General features: G+C 37.2%; 1 non-coding gene across 1 annotated transcript; it reads right to left on the bottom strand.

The window, feature by feature from the left end:
* Positions 1–8,529: 8,529 nt before the first annotated feature.
* On the bottom strand, positions 8,530–8,636 carry LOC133780703 (small nucleolar RNA R71). The gene has a single exon (XR_009869523.1). It is a non-coding gene; the product is annotated as a small nucleolar RNA R71 (small nucleolar RNA).
* Positions 8,637–22,395: the final 13,759 nt, after the last annotated feature.

Genomic DNA, 22,395 nt, shown 5'->3' with positions numbered 1-22,395 from the left:
GCATACAGGCAAAGCATATATACCATATTTAAGCAGTTGTACATATAACTACATAAATAGTTACCAAACCATGAGTCGAGCTTGACTTCAATGATGTGTGTACATGCCCAGCCAGTCTACAGGAACCTTAACCTTGGCATTGCTCTGATACCAAGTTGTAATGCCCTGGTTACCCCAGAATAGTTACGGTGAACGGTGAACCAGAAATTTGACTCATTGCCTGAGTCCTTTGGTTAAAAACGTGTTCTAAGTGTTATTAACAAGCTAAGGTGAAAACCAATAAAAAGGAAAGGACATGTTTTATTTGAAGCATAAAACTGTTCATGGGCCCACAAGAACATTTACAAGTTATTTACAACTCAAAAAGGTCATTACTGTTTCAAAATTACAAACCCGTCGACCTAAGCGGCAAAAATAGGGTAAACCCCCTAGTTCCTCTGAGAACTCCTTGGCCGTGGCAATCAAGCGGCCGCATATGTACACATCACCACATAAGCTCTCCACTCAAGGCTGGGTGAGCTTTTCTTTCCCTTTACCTGCACCACATAGCACCCATGAGCCAAAGCCCAGCAAGAAAACATAGCGTTATATGTAAACATTATCAAATGATTATCATTATAATCACACATAGCTCATAGCTCTCAAACAGGTGAGTGAATATCACTTGAGGTTCTGGTAAACCATACTGAGTGACTGACAAGCAAGTCACTAATTTAAACAGAAGAGTGGCTGCTGGGTAAGCCACTAGCCTTAACAAATGAGAGACTGATGGGTAAGTCTCCAACTTATCAAATGAGTGACTGATGGGTAAGTCACACAAGCGCTTATAATATTCATCGAACTTAAGGTCAGTCCGGCATTAATGCTCTTTGAGTCATCCAATGCAGAAAGTCGATTAGATCTAATCTTTATTGGCTTGCGTGGAACACGCTAAGGCCGTCCTGACTAATGAGTCAGCACTATGTGACCAGTGCCCAGTACCACTGCCGAACCTGACTAATAAGTCACAGCTTCACAGTTGATACTAGCACCTTTGCCAAATCTGACTGATGAGTCGGTATCATGCACAAGTGAGCAACATTTGTTAAGCATCCAATAGTCAATCCATGTCCACATTTACACAACCAACATGCCTCATGAATAACCATGCATGTCACATATGGGGTGCAATTTTCTTACCTCTGATTCAAGCTAGAATGAATAAAAGAACGACCCTTGAAAACGATCAACCTTTAGATTTCTTAGCGGTTACCTAATCATAACCAATTAGAAACCATCAATAAAGTAAATTAATGAATGGTTTACAATCTAAACCATACTCCCGGGATCAATCCCTCACTCTCGGGACTCTCAAACTACTCAAAAGGGGCAAAGGAACCAACCCCCGAACCTTAAAAACCATCCCGAGCCCTAAAAACAACACACCCTGAAACTGACCTAGAGCCTAGGCGCTACCAACCAGTGCTGGGGCACTGCCCCAGAAACAGAGAGGGCTACTCTCTGCCCTGCATAGCGCTGGGGCGCCAGCTTCATACCAGCAGCTGCACTGAATTTCCCTCCTTGCGCTTCCTCTTGAAACCAACCTTCCAAACCAATCCCAAACCTTACCAAAAAATCCAATTCAACCCCTAAACCTCATCTACATCACCCCCTCACCAAAACCCAATCAAACATACACAAAAACTCCCCTTGATTCCAACTTTCCACATCAAAATCTAGAGCTGAAAACTAAAAGAAAAACAGAGTAACACCTGAAATTCATGGACAATTCCTTACCTCCAGCTGGTTTTGAATCCTCCTTAGTAGATGAACTATGTCTATAACCTCCAAGCTTTGATTTCCTAGCTCGCTACTTCAATTTGGGACCAAAAACTTCAAAGGGAGATAGGGAGAAGATGATGTACGGGAAGGAGAAGACCTTGCTCTGTTTTTGTTCTATAACCTTCTACAGCCACTTAAAACATAAATAACCCAAGCCAAATGACCTTAATGCCCCTAGGTCATTTTAAGCTTCTCAAGTCTCCCCAAGGGTAAAATTGTCATCCTTCACCTATTTCGTTAATCATAATTAACGCTCCCCAATTTCCGCTATTCTCAAAATTCCCAAACACCAATAATTCATATCCCGTTACCCTTTTACTCCCGGCAACGTTCTAATTATTAGAACATCCCGAGACTCACCCCGAGCCTCGAACTTAATCCTGTTATGACTAAACTGCTACTTAATATTCAAAGATCGTCTCATGCCAAATAGCTCGAACAAATCCACATTATAATGTGGCCTCAACAATATATCATCGACATGCATACAAATATTCAATTTACCCTCAACGTGCCAAATTACAATCACACCCCTGTAATTAAAAATATGGACTCACATGCATGCATCTAACATCATATTATAATATAATCCACATATACATGCATTTTATCAATCAATGGCATAATTAAACAAGTATGGCCCTCCCGCCCTACTAATCCCGCTATTAAACCACATCGGAGAATTCGGGGCATTACAACAAGCATATCATAACCTTGATTCCTGGTTTGCCAAGTAAATTGTCACTCACAAGGTTTCTACTTACATACAAAACATTGGTGAGTAGAATCTTCTTGCCGGATGTGAAGAACAAGTCAATAGTTCAATTTCCTTCAACCTTGGACCTTTTCTCATTGCCCATTTGGATTTCATGCCCTTCCTTTGAAGACTCAAAGGTCTTGAATAGAGATCTATCATAGGTTACATGAATGGTGGCACAAGTATCATACCACCACCCACTCACCTTTCCATGAATGGCATTGACCTCACTTAATGTAGCCACCAGCTCCTCTTGTGTCGAGTTGACATTTGCTTCATTGTTATGGCTCCTCTTGAACCTACAATCTCTAGCAAAGTGGCCATTCTTGCCACACACAAAGCAAGGTCCTTTGGAACTCTTGAATTGAACCTCATTCTTCTTGGGCCCCAATGGTTTTTGGCCCTTGCCCTTGTTCTTGTCATTTCCTTTGCCTTTGTTAGGATGATTTGCCACAACATTGGCCTTAGAAGTCTCCCCATAGGACTTATCATCATTCAAATCTCTAGATCGAGATTCCTCCTCAATTCTCAAGTGTTTGAGAACTTCCTCCAAAGAAATCTCTTAATTTCTATGGAACGTCTTTTTCCTATAGCCTCTCCATGGAGGAGGTAACTTGGCTATAATGACACCAACAAGAAATTGTTCCGGCAATATAATTTTAAGATTAGAAAACTTATTTACAATAATTTGTGACTCATGAATTTGAGAGAGAAGGGGTTTATCATCATAAAATTTAAATTCCATATATTGAGTAATAGGGAATTTCTTTGTACCTTCCTCTTCCACTTTGTACTTCTTTTCCAAGGCCTCCCAAATCTTCTTGGCGGTCTTGGTGTTGGTGTAGACATCATAGAGCCTATCTGATAGAGCATTGAGGATGTTACCCCTACAAATCAATTCATCTTCTTCGCGCTTCTTCCTCCTTGGACTCTTCCAAGGCTTTTAGGTTTTTGTCCAAGTCATAGAAATCCTTCAAAGTGGTGAGCAAGAATCTAATTTTGTTTGGCCAACGAACGAAGTTAGTCCAATAAAATCTATCTAGTCTAACAAAGTCTTGAGTAATGAATCTCAATGCCGAAAGAGAGTTAGATTCTTCCATGATATGCTATATCAGATTATAGAGTATTAGAATGTTGGGGGAGAGTGAGAAAACACCACCATAAGAAATAGAATCTACACAAAATTTGGATTGACGGAGACTTAAAAAAGATTGAGAAAGAAAATGCAAACCCAAATAGAACAATGGTGTTCTTCAAGTTTTGATGAAGCTTCAAACCCTATGCAAATTCACCACTTTGAATAATCCTTTGAGCAAACCCTTGAGCAAATCAAACACAAACCAAGGTTTATACACGTTGTAGCACGCTGTCCTAATACTCTATTTCCCAGCCACCATTGATGCTTGAGGCCTTCTCTTGAGGAAATGAGGATTGAGATTGAACAAGCCTACAACTCTCTAAGTCAAGCACTTTCTTTGAGAGTTCTTGGAGAAAACTAGAGATTCTTGGAGCTGCAGAGAGAGAGAGAGAGAGAGAGAGGGTAGAGAGAGTGATCAAGTCTCCCAAATCACTGTTTTTTACTCATATATAGAGTATGCACTGTCATTAGGTCCAATCGATAGGATTAGACTTGTAAAATACGTAATTTAGAGCATTTATGTAAATCCACGTAATACATCAGGCGATGTGTCGCCTCTTGGGTGGTGAAGTATCACCACCCCCTCTGACTTTGGACACTTCCAAAAGTCCAAAAAATGCTCCAAATGCCATCAAAATTTTTGGGAACCCTTAGATACTTTTATGTATCACTTTGGACCCAAATTTGTATTTTATAAGTGCCTACAATTGAAACTCAAATTCACATCTTCACTATGTGAATTCTACTTAGTGTTTATACCTTGCTTGTATTTTAACACTTTATCATTTGTATTTAACCAATCATAACGGTTATTTGCCTCATTATCTATTTGAACCCTGTGTTTTGACAAATTACTTTTTGGATCCTGTATTTTATAAGATGATTCAAATTACAACACAACTGTTAAACAGAATGATTGTATTTTTATTCTAAATTGTTACTGTAATGTCTCAAATTCTCTAATATGGTTTAATACCTGGATTAGGGGGCCGGGAGGGCCATAATTGATTTAATATGCAATTATGTGATTGTATGCATGATTATATGAGTTATATTATTATATGATGATAATTGCATGCATGTGGGTCCACTTCTTGTTAGAAGGGCATTTTCATAATTTTGACATGTTAAGAGCACAATTGTATATTTATGTGCATGTTTGTGATTTATGGGTGAGACCACATTGTTATGTGTATTTTTTCGAGCTATTCGGCATGAGACGATCTTAGGTTGTAAGATTAGCGGTTTAGTCATAACGGGATTAATTACCAGGCTCGGGGTAAGTCTGGGGAGTAATGTGATGCTTAGTACATTATCAAGAATGAACAGGTAATGGGATATGATTTATTAATTATTTGAGGATATTGGGAATAACGGGAATCAGATGACGTTTATTATAATTAATGGGATAGACGGGAAATGACTATTTTTCCCTTGGGTGGTTGTAAAGAAATTAAATGACCCTAGGGACATTTTGGTCTTTTGACCATGGGATATGCTTTAACTTAGAGGGTTGTAGAAGGGTCTAAGGTAAAACAGAGTAGCTTTTTCCTCTCACTTTCTCGATCATCTCTCCCTCTCCTTCTCGGTTTGGAGTCTTGAAGCTAAGTGGAAATGGGAGCTTGCGGGTTAAGGTTTGGAGGCTTAGGATCATAGTTCAGCAATTGAAAGAGGTCTAATTTGTAATAGGGGTAAGAATTCTAAGCCTTAGTTTCTGGTTGATGGACCCAAAACGTGTATGTTTTAAAAATTTATACTCGCAAGCGCACAAATCGTATATGGAATATAGTGTTCGTGTAAGCATGAGATCGAACCCAAATGAGTTGTCTAAAATAAAAAAGAAAGCTATTTTAAATCAAAACTAATAAATTCTAACCTAGTTCCAAAGATTGATGAGGTTTAATGTCATGAATATAAAATAAAAGATTTAAAATAAAGCTATTTAAGATAATGAAAATAACTCAATAAGGATTTTAAAATAAGTGGTAAAAGGAAAGATTATTAAGATACTAGAATCCACAAAATGTAAGTTTAATAATATTTATTAGTATATTGATTCCTAAGTTTTAGTGAAAGTTAAAATAAATCAAACTATAATTTTCCAAATAGATTTATAATTTTAAGCACAAATTACTTCTAAAAAGATAGGATTTTTCTTCACTTTTCAAAAATTATAATTTCAAAGTATTTAATGTCATTCAATCTAATGAAACAACAAAAAATCAAATGACATTATTTATAAGGCAAAACATAATATTTTTGTTCTAAGCATGGATGTGTACAATTTAATGACACATCTTACACAAAGAATATTATGTTCTTGCAAAATGAAGAACAAAGTGCATATTATCTAACAATCCAAAATATGAGATATTAAATATGAAAGACATATATGAAGAAGAAAAATTCATAAACTTTGTTGCATTACAAGGGAAATCAACATACAACATAAATATTATCTAGTTACAAGATGCTTCATCATGATCTTAATAATCTTATGAAGATTAGAAACTCATAACTAGAATAGAAATTACAAAATAAAAAATTATAAACATAAATAGGAAAATTTGGAGAGAGAAACCCCCAAAATTTTCCTATAAAAACTCATAGAAAAATGACCAAAAAGAAGAAAAAGATGAAGAGAATAGAGAGACCTTGAAAGTGTAGAACTTGTGTAGTGTAACCTCTTCCCAAAAAATTAGCACTCCTAAATCCCTTATTGATAGCCAAAAAAAGTGTTTAAAATAATCAATTTAAATTAATTAAATTAATTATATTATGGAAAATAGGGGTAAATTATATGGTGTAATGATGATTTTGGGGTAAAATGTGTAGAAAAGTGATGAGTCCGTTTTTAGCATAGTTTTAACATGTGTTTAGGGTAAGTTTGAGTCATTTTGGTGGAGTGTGTTGCGGTATTATGCTTGTTTTGGTATGTTTGCAGGAAATAGGAGAAGAAATCGTGAAGTTTGGGAAATGACTGAAAAAGCAGCTGAAATTGGGAAATTTGTGCTAAAAGTTGACGAGAAGAAAGTTGAAGACTCATTTGTGGAGATAATTGGTAGATTTGGAGTTTGGAATCAAGATATTGGAAGAATTAGAGGGGCCGCGGCGCTTGAATGGAGAGCTGCGGCGCAAGGGAGAAACAGAGAAGGCAAATTATGGAATTTTTGAAGGGCCGCGGCGCCTAAGGGACGTGCCGCGGCGCCCGGATGCTAGGGCCGCGGCGCGTGTGGCTGATAGTGATTTTTCAAAAAGTGTCGAATTTGTTAGATTTTTTAGGGTTTTTGTTTAAATACGTTTTTAGAGTTAATTATTCGATTCTATTGATAATCAAAAGAGGGGAGAAGTCATTAGGGATAGAGGAAAACATTGAAGACCTAGAGTTTGATTTCTTATTCTCTTTTGTAATTTCTCTACTGAATTTCATGTTTATATTTAATTTGATTGATGTCATTATGTCTGCTTTGAACTAATCTTGTTATTAGGGTTTTAGTGGATTCTTCTTGAAACTTTTGATATCTTAATGAAATTTTCCTGAACTTCTTTCATCTGCTGTGGATTATTTATCATATGCTTAATGCTTGTGAATGTTTGATCATCATTTACATGTTTATATGATTTTAACCTAAACTTTGAAAAGAGAAGGATAATTATGCTATAGATAAATAATCACAGTTTTATATTAGACGAAAGTACTTTTATGAATTGTGTAGTTTAAGGGATTATGCGTTTAAAGCCTGCAATATATTGATTTACCACAGAGACGTAGGAAATAGTATATTGTAGAGAATTATAGATCCTAACAAGACTATAATTTATAATTGTAATCTGCTACCACAATAGACTTAAGAAATCTTGAGAATTGGTTAGAAATCATAAGTGGATGGTTGATGAAACTAAAGCCCTAACTTTTGCATCTATTCGAATTAAATCAAATTTCATCTTTGCATTTCTTTAAGTGCTTAGTAGTTTTCTTAATTTTTAGTAGTAATTATTTTAATTGTTAATCTGAAAGTATTATTCAATCAATTAGAACTAAAGGTTAGTTATTGGTAATTAATATCAGTCTTCGTGGGATCGACACTTGACTTATCATATATTACTTGATTAGACCACGTATACTTGCGTGTTACATTTTTGGCGATCAAGTTTTTGGCGCCGTTGCCGGGGACTGTTTGTATTAATATCAATAAGTTAATTTTTGTTCTAAATTGATTTCTTCTTACATTTAATCTGGATCAAGGTTCTCTTGTGTTTCAGGACTAGTTGGTATATGCGAAGCAATAGACAAAAACAGATTATACCAATAGACCGGGAAATTGAAAGAACGTGCAGACAGAACCGGAAAATAAAAAGGAAATTGGAATTCACCATGGCTGACAATTTGGGAAATGGTGCTAATAATGGTCAAGGGGCTGCTGAGGTTCCAAGGGAGCAAGGAGCACGAACACTGAGAGATTATGCACTTCCTACTATTACAGGAGTGCATTCATGCATTAGACCTCCAACTATTGCTGCCAACAATTTTGAGATTAAGCCAGCAATCCTTCAGATGGTTCAAACAACTGTTCAGTTTGGAGGTATGCCGACGGAGGATCCTAATTTACACATAGCTAATTTCCTGGAGTTATGTGCAACGTTCAGGATGAATGGGGTGAGTGATGATGCTATAAGACTGAGGCTATTCCCATTTGCATTGAGGGATAGGGTGAAAAGTTGGTTGATTTCCTTACAAGCAAATTCGATCACTACATGGGAGGAGTTAGCTCAGAAATTCCTTGCCAAGTTCTTTCCTCCAGCAAAGGCTGCAAAGTTAAGGTGTGAGATTAATAATTTTTATCAGTTAGATGGAGAGTCACTGTATGATTCTTGGGAGCGCTTTAAGGAGTTGCTAAGGAAGTGTCCGCACCATGGAATAGAAAAGTGGATGTTAGTGCATAATTTTATAATGGGTTGAATGGGACGACAAGAACAATTATAGATGATGCAGCGGGAGGTGCCTTTATGAGTAAAAGTGCTAATGAGGCATATGAGCTATTAGAGGAGATGGCGATGAACAATTATCAATGGCCAAATGAAAGGGGGCAGCCAAAGAAGGTGGCTGGAATGATGGAAGTGGATGCCATAACCATGCTTACAGCTCAAGTAGTAGCCTTGACGAAGCAATTACAAAAGACTACACTCTTCTCTCAAGCTATGCAAGTTCAAAACTTATGTGAAGTGTGTGGTACATCCCATCAATCAAACCAATGCCCTGCTATAGACATGAATAATATGCCCATGGAAGAAGTCCAAGCCATAGGAAATTACCAAAGACAACCTAATAATCCTAATTCCATGACTTACAACCCAGCTTGGAAGAACCATCCCAATTTTTCCTGGTCTAACAACCAAAACACCCTCCAACCTTATCCTCAACCTCAGCCACCATATCAACCTACCCAAAATAGGCCACCTTATCCACAACAATATGCACACCAAAATCCTCCACCAGGCTATTATCAACCACAAAATAGACCACCCCCTCAAATGCCAATGAAACCAGCCGAAACCCAACCTGATGTGCTTAATCAATTCATGACTGAAACTAGGGCATCCATAAGAAGTTTGGAGACTCAAATAGGGCAATTGGCTACTTAAATGACTAATAGAGCTCAAGGAAATTTTCCTAGCACTACAGAAGTTAATCCTAAAGAACAGTGCCAAGCTATTACTTTGAGGAGTGGAACGAGATATGAAGGGCCAAAGAAGAGTCAGTCTAAAGAAGAAGAGAAAAAGTTGGATGATAAAAAGGTTACTGAAGACCTTAAGGAAGAGGAGGAGACACCACCTGTAACTATTGAGCATCATGTGAAAGTTCCATATCCACAAAGACTTTGCAAGCAAAATTTGGATAAGCAGTTTGCAAAGTTTTTAGAGGTGTTCAAGAAGCTACATATCAATATACCATTTGCGGAGGCATTAGAGCAGATGCCTAGTTATGTAAAGTTTATGAAGGAGATTCTCTCGAATAAGAGAAAGATGGGTGATTACGAAACAGTGGCATTAACAGAAGAATGTAGTGCGATTCTGCAAAGAAAGCTTCCTCAAAAGTTAAGAGATCCTGGGAGTTTTACCATTCCATGCACTATTGGGGAGTTTGAATGTAAGCATACACTTTGTGATTTGGGGGCGAGTATTAATTTAATGCCTTTGTCTGTATTCCGGAGACTTGGTTTGGGGGAGGCTAGGCTAACTACAGTAACATTACAACTGGCTGATAGATCTGTGAAGCATCCCCGTGGTATTATTGAAGATGTGTTGGTAAAGGTGGATAAGTTTATTTTTCAGGCTGATTTTATAGTTCTTGATATGGAGGAGGATGAGAATGTTCCAATTATTTTGGGGAGACCATTTTTAGCAACTGGGCAAGCATTGATTGATGTGCAAAAGGGAGAGTTGAAGCTGAGAGTTCAAGGGGAGGAAGTAGTATTTAATGTGTTCAAGGCTATGACTTATCCTAAAGCAAGTGATAGTTGTTTCTCTGTTGATGTGGTCGAAGAAGTAGTAAAAAGAAAAAAATTGAGAGAGGATCCTCTTGAGTTGAGTTTCACAACTGATGATTTAGATGGTGAGGAGAATGAAGAGGTGATGAGTTATTTAAAATGGATAAAATCAGCTGAGCCGTGGAAACATAAGAAATTTGAAGAGTTGGGTGCAGGACCAGCAGACCATTACCATTGATTCAGAAGCCACCTGTTTTAGAATTGAAGGTTTTACAAGACCACCTTTGTTATGCTTATCTTGGGGAAAAAGAGACTCTTCCAGTTATAGTCTCATCATTTCTTTCGGAGGTTGAGGAGGAGAAATTGTTGAGGGTGTTACGAGCTCATAAAACTGCTATAGGGTGGACTTTGGCTGATATAAGAGGAATTAGTCCATCGACAGTCATGCATAGAATTCTTATGGAAGATGAGGCGAAACCGACTATTGATGCTCAGAGAAGGCTTAATCCAACAATGAAAGAAGTGGTGAGGAAAGAGATTTTGAAGTGGTTGGATGCTGGAGTGATTTACCCTATTTCTGATAGTGCTTGGGTAAGTCCAGTGCAAGTGGTACCGAAAAAAGGGGGTATGACGGTGGTAAAGAATGAAAGCAATGAACTGATTCCAACTAGGACGGTGACAGGTTGGAGGATATGTATTGATTATCGGAAGTTGAATAACGCAACAAGGAAGGAACATTTTCCTTTGCCTTTCATTGATCAAATGTTGGATAGATTGGCGGGGCATAATTACTATTGTTTTCTAGATGGGTACTCGGGCTATCACCAGATCGTAATTGCACCGGAGGATCAAGAAAAGACAACTTTTACATGTCCTTATGGGACTTTTGCTTTTCGAAGGATGCCATTCGGGTTGTGTAATGCACCAGCCACGTTTCAATGGTGTATGATGGCAATATTCTCTGACATGGTCGAAAAGGGATTGAAATTTTTATGGATGATTTTTCGGTATATGGGTCCTCTTTTGACACGTGTTTGACGAATTTGGAGATGGTGTTGAGAAGGTGTGAGGAGTCACATTTGGTGCTTAATTGGAAAAAGTGCCACTTTATGGTTAATGAAGGAATTGTATTGGGGCACAAAATTTCTAAGAAAGGAATTGAAGTGGATCGGGCCAAGATTTCTACTATAGAGAATTTGCCACCGCCAATTTCAGTTTAGGGAGTGAGGAGTTTCTTGGGCCATGCGGGGTTTTATCGGAGATTTATCAAAGACTTCTCTAAGATCTCAAAGCCGTTGTCTACCTTGTTGATGAATGGGGTTCCTTTTGATTTTAATGATGATTGTTTGATTGCTTTCAAGACTCTCAAGGAGAAGCTCATTTCAGCGCCGATAGTATGTACACCTAATTGGGACCTTCCATTTGAGCTTATGTGCGATGCTAGTGATTATGCGGTTGGAGCGGTTCTTGGGCAGCGACTGGACAAGGTATTTCGAACTATACTATGTTAGTCGAACTTTGAATGACGCTCAACTAAATTATGCAACAACAGAAAAAGAACTTCTAGCCATAGTTTATGCCTTTGATAAGTTCCGTCCATATCTGATCGGAAATAAGGTGGTAGTTTATACGGATCATTCGGCAATAAAGTATCTTATGACTAAGAAAGACTCCAAGCCTCGTCTTATTCGGTGGATTTTGCTATTACAAGAATTTGATGTGGAAATTAAGGATAAGAAAGGTACTGAGAACTTGGTGGCTGATCATTTGTCTCGTTTAGAGGTTGGGGAAAATTCTCTTAATAATGAAGTTCAGATTAATGATGCTTTTCCGGATGAGCAGTTGTTCGAAGTGCATGATTGCAAGGAGGTTCCATGGTTTGCTAATTATGTTGATTATTTGGCTGCTAAGGTTATACCTCCTGAAATGACAAGGCAACAATTAAAGAAATTTTATTCGGAGGTGAAGCATTATTATTGGGAGGAGCCCATTTTGTATAAGCATTGCCCAGATCAAGTTATTCGAAGATGTGTGCCTGAGGAGGAGATGTTGTCAATCTTAACTCACTGTCATAGTCTGCATTGTGGTGGTCATTTTGGCGGAACAAGAACAGCTGCGAAGGTTTTGCAAAGTGGGTTTTACTGGCCTACATTATTTAAGGATGCTAATGATTTTGTCAAAAGTTGTGACCGTTGTCAACGGACTGGGAACATATCAAGAAGAGATCAAATGTCGATGACCGGTATTTTGGAAGTTGAGCTATTTGACGTATGAGGGATAGACTTTATGGGACCCTTCCCATCATCGTATAATAACTAGTATATTTTGCTTGCGGTGGATTATGTTTCTAAATGGGTAGAAGCCGCGGCAACTCCTACTTGTGATGGGAAGGAAGTTATTAAATTCCTTCATAAAAATATCTTCACTCGATTTGGTACTCCAAGAGCTATTATTAGTGATCAGGGAAGTCATTTTTGCAATAAGTGGTTCACGGCTCTTTGTGCTCACTATGGTGTTCATCATCGAAAGGCGTTATTTTATCACCCAATTGCAAATGGCCAGGCTGAAGTATCGAATAGAGAAATAAAAGGTATTTTGGAAAAGACAGTAAATACTTCGAGGAAGGATTGGGCGAAGAAGCTCGATGATTCACTTTGGGCTTATCGCACGGCATTTAAAACTCCGATTGGTATGTCACCATATCGATTGGTGTTTGGTAAGGCTTGTCATCTACCAGTGGAATTGGAGCATAGAGCTTATTGGGCTGTGAAAAAGTTGAATGTTGATCTCTTCATGGCGGGGCAGAATAGGCTTATGGAGTTAAATGAACTAGAGGAATTCCGAAATGAAACATATGAGAATGCGAAGATATACAAGGAGAAATCAAAGGCTTTTCATGATAAGAGAATATTAAGGAAGGATTTTCAACCAGGGGATAAAGTTTTGCTCTTTAATTCTAGGCTTAAACTTTTTCCTGGTAAATTGAAGTCGCGATGGTCTAGACCGTACACGGTAGTCTTCTCACTTCCTTATGGTGCAGTGCAAGTTCATAGTGAAAAGACAGGAGATTTTAAGGTGAACGGACAGAGATTGAAGCATTACTTGGAGGGTCCGGTGGAGACATGTAGGTCCGTGGTTGAATTGGAATTAATTTGATTTGAAGACTAAAGCAGCGTCCGGCTAAATGACGTTAACGACAGCGCTCTTAGGAGGCATTCCTATGTTTATTTTTAATTTTTAGTTCAGTTTGTTTGTAAAAAGTATGAACAATTTTTAGTTTTTATTTTTTTTAGTTGTGGTTGGACTTATTATTTTTTTAGTTTTAGTATTTTTGAATGTAATAGAACCGTGGAAATCGTGAAAACTCTAAAAAAATAAAATAAAAAAAATAAAAAAAGAATGAAGATTTGGCCTTCTGGAGAGAGGGCTACGGTGCTTGCAACAGAAGTCGCGGCCCTTGACGAAGTCAGAGAAGGAGGCTCGGTTTGGAGGAAAGCGCTGCGACGCCTAAGGGAAGGGCCGCGACGCTTGGGAGATTTCCAGAATCCAGATTTTGAGGCGCGCCGCAGCGCTTGGAGGAGCGCGCCGCGGCGCGTATGCGGGTCCAAACCTTAAAGGGGGTTTCCCTCTTCCATTTTTGCCATTCTCCCCATTTTGAAAAAAATTCACCACCCATTTCTCTCAGTTTTCTCTCTAAATTCCTTCTTCCCCCATTCTCCTTATTATCTCTTGAATCCACATATAAATTCAGCCACATATTTCTTTCTCCTTCTCATTTCCTAATCCGAGTTCGAAATCCCTAACCCCCAAAAAATCTTCAATCCCTAAATTTTAAATTTTTATCAGTTGGAGTGGTGAGTTTATGTTTACTTGGTGCATTTGGAGAGTTCATGAGGAGATTATCATTGTCAAGTAAGTATTTTTCCAAATATTCAGATTTTTGTTGGTAATTTCTTTATATAGAAGGCAAAGAAAGGGTTTTTGATTGAAGAATATAGCGGGGATAGTGTAGTATTGAAGTGAATTGATTTGCTCTGTTTGAGAAGTTATTTGGAATTGAGGAAACATTGAAAAAAACAGGGGAAGTGCTGTCCAATTTTTTGTAGCATACTACGGGACCTAAGAGAAATCCTTCTAGGGCATCCTCTTCTAGGAACATCAATAGACCATCTTCTTCTAGGCCATCCACTTCTAAAGAACCCGAACCACCCCCAGATTATGATGTTACCAAATTCGTAAGTAAGGCTGCTTTTGCGCGTTATACAAGTATTCGTAAGAGGAAAGTCATCAGTGAGCGGGGTTTTGAGTATACGGAATCACCATGTGAACTCTCAACTTATGAAGAAATTAGGGGGGAAATTCAAAGAAGGGGTTGGGCTATGTTTGCTTCAGAGGATGTTATCCATGCCAACTTGTCAGTGGTGTTAGAATTTTATGCAAACTATTTGGAGATGAAGAATGTAGACGTATTTGTTCGAGGTGCTCAAGTTCCGGTTGGTATAGACACTATTGCTGGATTATATGATATGCCAACGTATGAACGGGAGGACAATGAATATCACCAATGGGCTCATGGGGATAATATTAATTGGGTCCAGGTGGTGGAAACTTTAAGTATACCAGGAGCTCGGTTTACTGTTGTTGGTGGTGTGCCGATATATCTGTGGCGCTATCAATTGAATCATGTGGCGTGGGCTTGGGTGCACTTTGTGAGTGCAAGGCTAATTCCGAAAACTCATATGCCGGATATCAACAAGGAGCGGTTGTTGTTGGTTTATGCCATTATGACTGGCATGACAATTGATGTAGGCCGAGTGGTTAGGAAGAGTATGAAGGATATCAGTATGTTGACCACTACGGGAGGATTAGGTCATGGTTCCTTAATCACCGATTTATGCCGAACTTATGGAGTGGTTATGTTTGGAAGTGATGTTGTTCGAAAACCCATGTCAGCAATTTCTAAGAACAGGGTGATGGGGTATGAATTACCTTCCTTAGAAGCACCACCACCTCGGCAACGTGCCGTTGATAAAAGACCCCGAGTAGATGAAGTTGACGAAGAGGATAATGAAGGGGATATGGAGGGTACGTTTCCGGAGGAGCATGCGCCAGATGTACCGGTTGTACAGCCGTCTATTCAACCTGCGGCTGGTAATTTTGATCCCTATATGCAGCTGATGCATAATCAATTCCAGTATTTGGTTCAGCAGAACAATTATCAGATTGCGCAGCAGCAGCATATGCAGCAATACATGGCGCAGCAAAGTGAGTATCAAATTGCTCACGTGGACCAGCTAAATGCCTTGGTAAATCGGTGGTCTCTTCGGAACGATGAGGATGTGGCTCCATTTCCTTTACCATCTCAGTTTCATCCGTATCAACCACCGCCACCGCCTCCACCATTTTAAATGTCTTTGGTAAGTCTCTTTTCCTTTACTTTTGTTTTATTTTGTTATCAAACATTGGGGACAATGTTTAGGTTAAGTTTGGGGGAAGAGATTTATTGTTGCTTGAGTCGTGTTTGTGTTGTTTTGGTTTCTGTTTTGTGTGGTTTTGGTTTTAGTTGTGTTAGTCGTGTTCTGTTTAGGGTGTGAGTTGAATCAAGTTACCAATGATTAGCCAATGATACTATGATTGAATGATGAACTGTGTAAATTGAATGGGAATAAAGCTAAAAAAAATCCGTGTGCTTGGTTGAATATTTTGTTCTATTTTTATTAAACACTTAAATAATTGAGAGCTTAATCATGATTTTGATAAATTTTATGTGATGGAATAAACTTTATGCTTGCTAAGTTTGAAATAGGAAGGGAAGATTGGATTGGTTTATCCTAGAACTTGTTTGCTTGCTTTTTGAGGCGAAATCTTAGGTCATGCATGCTTAGAAAAATGATTTAGGCAAATTTTTTTGGACCGTTTGAGCCTTTCAAGCCAACCTTGATATGTTAATCCTTAGTTACCCATTGTTGAGCCTAAATTGACCTTTTATTGATTGACATTTGCTTTGAGTTAATAAATTGAAAACCTAATTATTATTTTGTCCTTCCCTTGTGTGTACCATGAACATATGAATGATAATTGGGATTGATTTGTAATAGGGGGGGTTATGTATGACAAGTTGTGTCAATAATGGAGAAACTACATTTTGAGAGAAGAAAAAAAAAAGAAAAAAAAACATATATATATATATCAATGATGGGATAACATCACACTCCAAATTGTATTATCAATGAATAAGTTTGGGGGAGTGTAATGTTAAATAAAAAAAAAAGAGAAGAAAAAGAAAATTTGTTTATGCAATTTCTCTCAAAATGATAAGATATTGGGAACAGTGGGATTGGACTTGTGATTTGTATTCAATGTAGAGTTGGTTGGTTAGTGTTCATGGTATATGTTGAGCTTAAATGACTTTCTCATCCACCTTTGCCTAAGCCATTAAGTTATAAGCTTGAAAAGACCTATTGATTTCTGAGCATGTTTTGTCTACATTAGTGGAGATTAGCAAGTATAGCAAGCTTATGGGATATTATTTGGTTGTGGATTGGAATGGAAACTTAGTGAGCATAAATGAATTTAATTACATATTATTTGTTAATCATGATTTTTGAGAGCTATTTTTTTGTGTTTAATTGAATGGAATGAATGTTTCAACTGAAATTCTGGATTACAAGTTGAGTTTCTTGAAGATTAAATAAGTGAGTTATTTGTCATAGCTTGAGGCTTAGTATTGTTATTGGCTTGATTCAAAACTGTGTGTGTGTGTTTTTGTTATTGTTGAGTTATTTGTCTGGTTTACTCAAGGACGAGTAAAAGTCAAGTTTGGGGGAATTTGATGAGTCCGTTTTTAGCATAGTTTTAACATGTGTTTAGGGTAAGTTTGAGTCATTTTGGTGGAGTGTGTTGCGGTATTATGCTTGTTTTGGTATGTTTGCAGGAAATAGGAGAAGAAATCGTGAGGTTTGGGAAATGACTGAAAAAACAGCTGAAATTGGGAAATTTGTGCTAAAAGTTGACGAGAAGAAAGTTGAAGACTCATTTGTGGAGATAATTGGTAGATTTGGAGTTTGGAATCAAGATATTGGAAGAATTAGAGGGGCCGCGGCGCTTGAATGGAGAGCTGCGGCGCAAGGGAGAAACAGAGAAGGCAAATTATGGAATTTTTGAAGGGCCGCGGCGCCTAAGGGACGCGCCGCGGCGCTTGTTGAAGTCAGAGAGGGGCGCACTGGGCATAGATTCGAGCCGCGGCGCCCGAATGCTAGGGCCGCGGCGCGTGTGGCTGATAGTGATTTTTCAAAAAGTGTCGAATTTGTTAGATTTTTTAGGGTTTTTGTTTAAATACGTTTTTAGAGTTAATTATTCGATTCTATTGATAATCAGAAGAGGGGAGAAGTCATTAGGGATAGAGGAAAACATTGAAGACCTAGAGTTTGATTTCTTATTCTTTTCTGTAATTTCTCTACTGAATTTCATGTTTATATTTAATTTGATTGATGTCATTATGTCTGCTTTGAACTAATCTTGTTATTAGGGTTTTAGTGGATTCTTCTTGAAACTTTTGATATCTTAATGAAATTTTCCTGAACTTCTTTCATCTCCTGTGGATTATTTATCATATGCTTAATGCTTGTGAATGTTTGATCATCATTTACATGTTTATATGATTTTAACCTAAATTTTGAAAAGAGAAGGATAATTATGCTATAGATAAATAATCACAATTTCATATTAGACGAAAGTATTTTTATGAATTGTGTAGTTTAAGGGATTATGCGTTTAAAGCCTGCAATATATTGATTTACCACAGAGACGTAGGAAATAGTATATTGTAGAGAATTATAGATCCTAACAAGACTATAATTTATAATTGTAATCTGCTACCACAATAGACTTAAGAAATCTTGAGAATTGGTTAGAAATCATAAGTGGATGGTTGATGAAACTAAAGCCCTAACTTTTGCATCTATTCGAATTAAATCAAATTTCATCTTTGCATTTCTTTAAGTGCTTAGTAGTTTTCTTAATTTTTAGTAGTAATTATTTTAATTGTTAATCTGAAAGTATTATTCAATCAATTAGAACTAAAGGTTAGTTATTAGTAATTAATATCAGTCTTCGTGGGATCGACACTTGACTTATCATATATTACTTGATTAGACCACGTATACTTGCGTGTTACATTTTTGGCGATAAAAAAGTTTTGGTAAAAAAAATGGCATTTTTAGACACAAGGACAAAGAGACATTGTTGGGCTCAAGAAAATTGGGCATGCATGGGTTTGGTGGCTGTGACAGATGGGCCCAGACATGTAAGGGCTGGCTGAAGGAGAAGCTAGGGGGCTGAAGGCAGAGGTGCTTCAGGAGGGCAGCTGGGCCATGTGGTTGAGGAAGGCTGAAGGAGTGGAGCAGGTGTTTCTGGCGTTGGGGAGCTGGTGCTGATGGGTGTAGGGCGAAGGTGCTGGGAACTACTTCAGGAGGCAGCTGGGAGAGCTTCTGGCTTGGGCCAAGAGGTTGCCTGAGCAAAGGGGGAGTTGCGGCAAACGGGCCCATGGTGAAGGTAGGGATGCGGCTGGGCTAGGTGGCGTTGGGCCTGATGGCTGCTTTTGGTATTTCCACAATACCATTTTTCCTTTCTTTTCTCTCAAAAATGCCAATTTTCCTTCATTTTTCTTGCTTTTTCAAGAGCAAAAAATGCAACAATTTCTCTACAAAAATAAATATAAATTAAATTAAAACTAAATATTTTCAATAATAAAATATACAACAAAATTTCCATAAAAATATTAATTAAAACTTAATTTAGTTAAACATTTAAGCTCAAAATTGCATATTTTTACTCCTAACTTAATAATATTAATTTTAAATAATTAAACTATAACATTTTACAATAATATAACTATAAAAATACTCTATAAAATCAAAATAAACCTAATAAATTCAAAATTACTTAAAAACTTAATAAATCAATTAAAAACTCAATAACTAAGCAACAATTAGCATAAAAAATGTGGTAAAATAACTCTATTTTGTATAGTTATCACTGGTTTTACTCTATTTTTATATTGCTTGAAGGTTTGAGAATCTTGATTTTAGAAGTGGTTATTTGGTGTGGTTTTAAGTGTTATAAAGCTTGGGTTTTGTTGACAAACTGGTGGATATGCTGTGTTGATGCTTGATTTTGATTTTGGGATTGGTTTGGTGAGGTTTTGGCTGGTTTTGAATTGAGAAATAGGCTAGGGAGTTGGGTTCATGGGGTCAAGTCGCGACCGAGTTCATGCAAGTTGCGACTTGAATCCATTCCAGAGCCTCCCCTAGGCTCTGTCTAGCAGGCGCGTCGTGACCCATTGGGTCAAGTCGTGACCTGCCCCTGGTACCCTAGACAGAGGCTCTCTGTCTTGGGGGCGCGTCGCGGCCCTAGGGGGCAAGTCACGGCTCGCCCCTCCCTTTTGTGCCAGGATGGGTTTTCAAGAGTTTTAGGCGCGGGTTTTCATTTCCTAAGGCTCGAGATCGAATCTCCTAACCATTTTAGTAGGATTCAAGGTTCCGGGAGCGAGGTTTTAGACCATGAACTTTTTATGATTTATTTTATTAATGGGATTTCATATTTGGTTATGACTAGGTGACCGCTAAGGGACTTAAGGACCGATCGTTCTCAAGGGTTGTTCTTTTATTATTTCACGCCCGAACCAGAGGTAAGAAAACTGCACCCATTATGTGACATGCATGGTTATTGATGAGGCATGTTGAGTGCTCTATATATGAACATTGATTGCATTGTAAATGCCTATCAGCTTTGCTTATTTGTGAATGGCACTGACTTATTAGTCTGAATCGACATTGGTATTAGTACTGGTCGTGAAGTCTTGACTTATTAGTCATGATCGACAGTAGTACGGAGCACTGGTCGTATGATATTGGCTTAAGAGTCAAGAGCGGTATTAATGTGTTTAACATAGGCTGAAATGATTAGATCTAATCAACATGAGCATTAAATGCTTGACCGACCTATAGGTCGAAGAAAACTAAAGCGTTGGTCTAGTCTAAAGGCTAGTTACATAGAGTCAAGGCCAAAAAAAGGCTCAAGTGACTGAAATGTCACATGGCTTAGGGTGTGGAGCCTCAGAGTGTGACTCATTAGTCACCTACCTAGAGTGTGACTCATTAGTCACCTATCCAGAGAGTGACTCATTAGTCACCTACCTAGGGAGTGACTCATTAGTCACCATTTGATTAGGGTTGCAAGCCCCAGAACGAGTTATTTATATTGTATACATGCAGTAATAAGTTTTCTCGCTGAGTCTTGGCTCATGGGTGTTATGTGGTGCAGGTAAAGAGAAAGAAAAGCTCACCCAACCTTGAGCGGAGAGCTTAGGTGGCGATGTGTACATATGCGGCCGCTTGATCACCACGACCAAGGTGTTTTTCAAGGGAACTATGGTTTAACCCTATTTTTTCTGCTTAGGTCGGCGGATTGTAACTTTTACACTGTAATGACCATTTTGGTTAGTAAATAATTTTGTAAATACTTTTATGGGCCCATGTATAGTTTAATGTTTTAAATAAAATATATCAATTCATTTTGATCGAGATTTTCATCCTGCCTATTAATAACACCTAGATGCACGTTTATAACATAATGACTCGTTTAGCATGTTAAACACTATTTAAAGTCCATAGTAACGGTCTTGGAGTAACTAGAGTGCTACAGTTACTTTGATAAATTATTTATAATTTTAGTTCAAAAAACTTTGACCAAAATCGGATTTAATAGTCTATTTGAATAATTTTAAAAAATAAAAAGTCTAAAAAATAATTTATCAAAATACATGGTCCAAACAAATAATGTAAAAAAATACAAGGTCCAAGAAGATATAATTTTTTTTATAAATTATTTAATAGTATAGGAATTTAAATTATTAAAAATTTATTGAATTAATCAATATTAACTAAATAAGAAACATTCACATAAATGGACACGACATTAAATTTAACTAATTATTTTATGGTGCATCAAAGTGTTGGGCAGCGTATGGTGTTCAGTAGCTATATTATTATTATTGAGTTTTTTGGTTTGTCAATTAGATAAAATGTCTACCTATTACATATTAGAAATGATAAGCTTTTTAAAGAAATATTGAGATTCTAATATATTATATATAAAAACCCACCAATTTATTACATAAAATTATTGTAGTTATCATATTCATATTACTTTAATGCGGTACTATTAATACACCAATTTATTTATTAAGAGCCAAATTTTGTCGATGTGATATAATTTATGGGATTATATCATTTTAGTATTCATGTTGTTTGTCCACTAACTATCTTAGAGGAGAGGTGTATTACCCCAATCAGAAAAAAAAAAAGCTAAAAATGGGTAAAAGAGGTATCCAATAAATGATCCATTTTACATATATGTTTACATAGAGTTTCAGTACAAAGCTACATTTGGTGTCTACTCTTCATCCTTCAAAACATTGTTATATTGATTTCTAACTTCTCTTTTTCCCTACTAAAAAATATATTCAAAATATTTTATAATATATAAATATCTCCAATGAATACTCTCAAAATATACTTTGAGAATAATAAAATTTCTTATTTATAATTGTAGATGCGATTTCTTACAATTGATTAATTTAGGCACTAGCAACCTGTCAAGAACAAAGAACGAGGCAAGAGTTCAACTGGGAGCACCGGTGGAGTGTCAGCCAAATGAACTCCGACACTCAAGTCAATTGGATCGTAATAAAATAAACAATAAAACAATATGATTGTAAAATAACCAATAGTAAAAGATGAGTAATAGTGAAGGTAATAGTGACGGCGGCGCTAGAGAGTCCGATCTAATTCGATTGAATGGTTCAGCTGATTTGATTAGAGAGAATATTACTAGTCGTAAAATATCGCTTATGAGAGAATAATTCAAATGTTTGTTTTTCCCATCCCTTTCTTCAAACCTCTCTTGTCTTTTTATAGTCGTCCATTATCCTGTGACTTTCTTGTCCTCTGGCCCCTGTATTTTTTCCGAATACGCGAACGATTCTTATGTTTTGTTAAATAACAATTCAGATCTTGTATTTTACAAAATAAATCAAAATAGTACCCTACACCCAATTTTGGTCAAAATATTTTCAATAATAAGATCAATTATTGAGTTGTTAGTAATGCGATGAGTTTAGAGAAGCAGAG

This window comes from Humulus lupulus, chromosome 5 (genome assembly GCF_963169125.1).
Source record: "Humulus lupulus chromosome 5, drHumLupu1.1, whole genome shotgun sequence".
NCBI lineage: Eukaryota > Viridiplantae > Streptophyta > Magnoliopsida > Rosales > Cannabaceae > Humulus > Humulus lupulus.
This window is presented reverse-complemented; position numbering and strand designations above follow the sequence as displayed.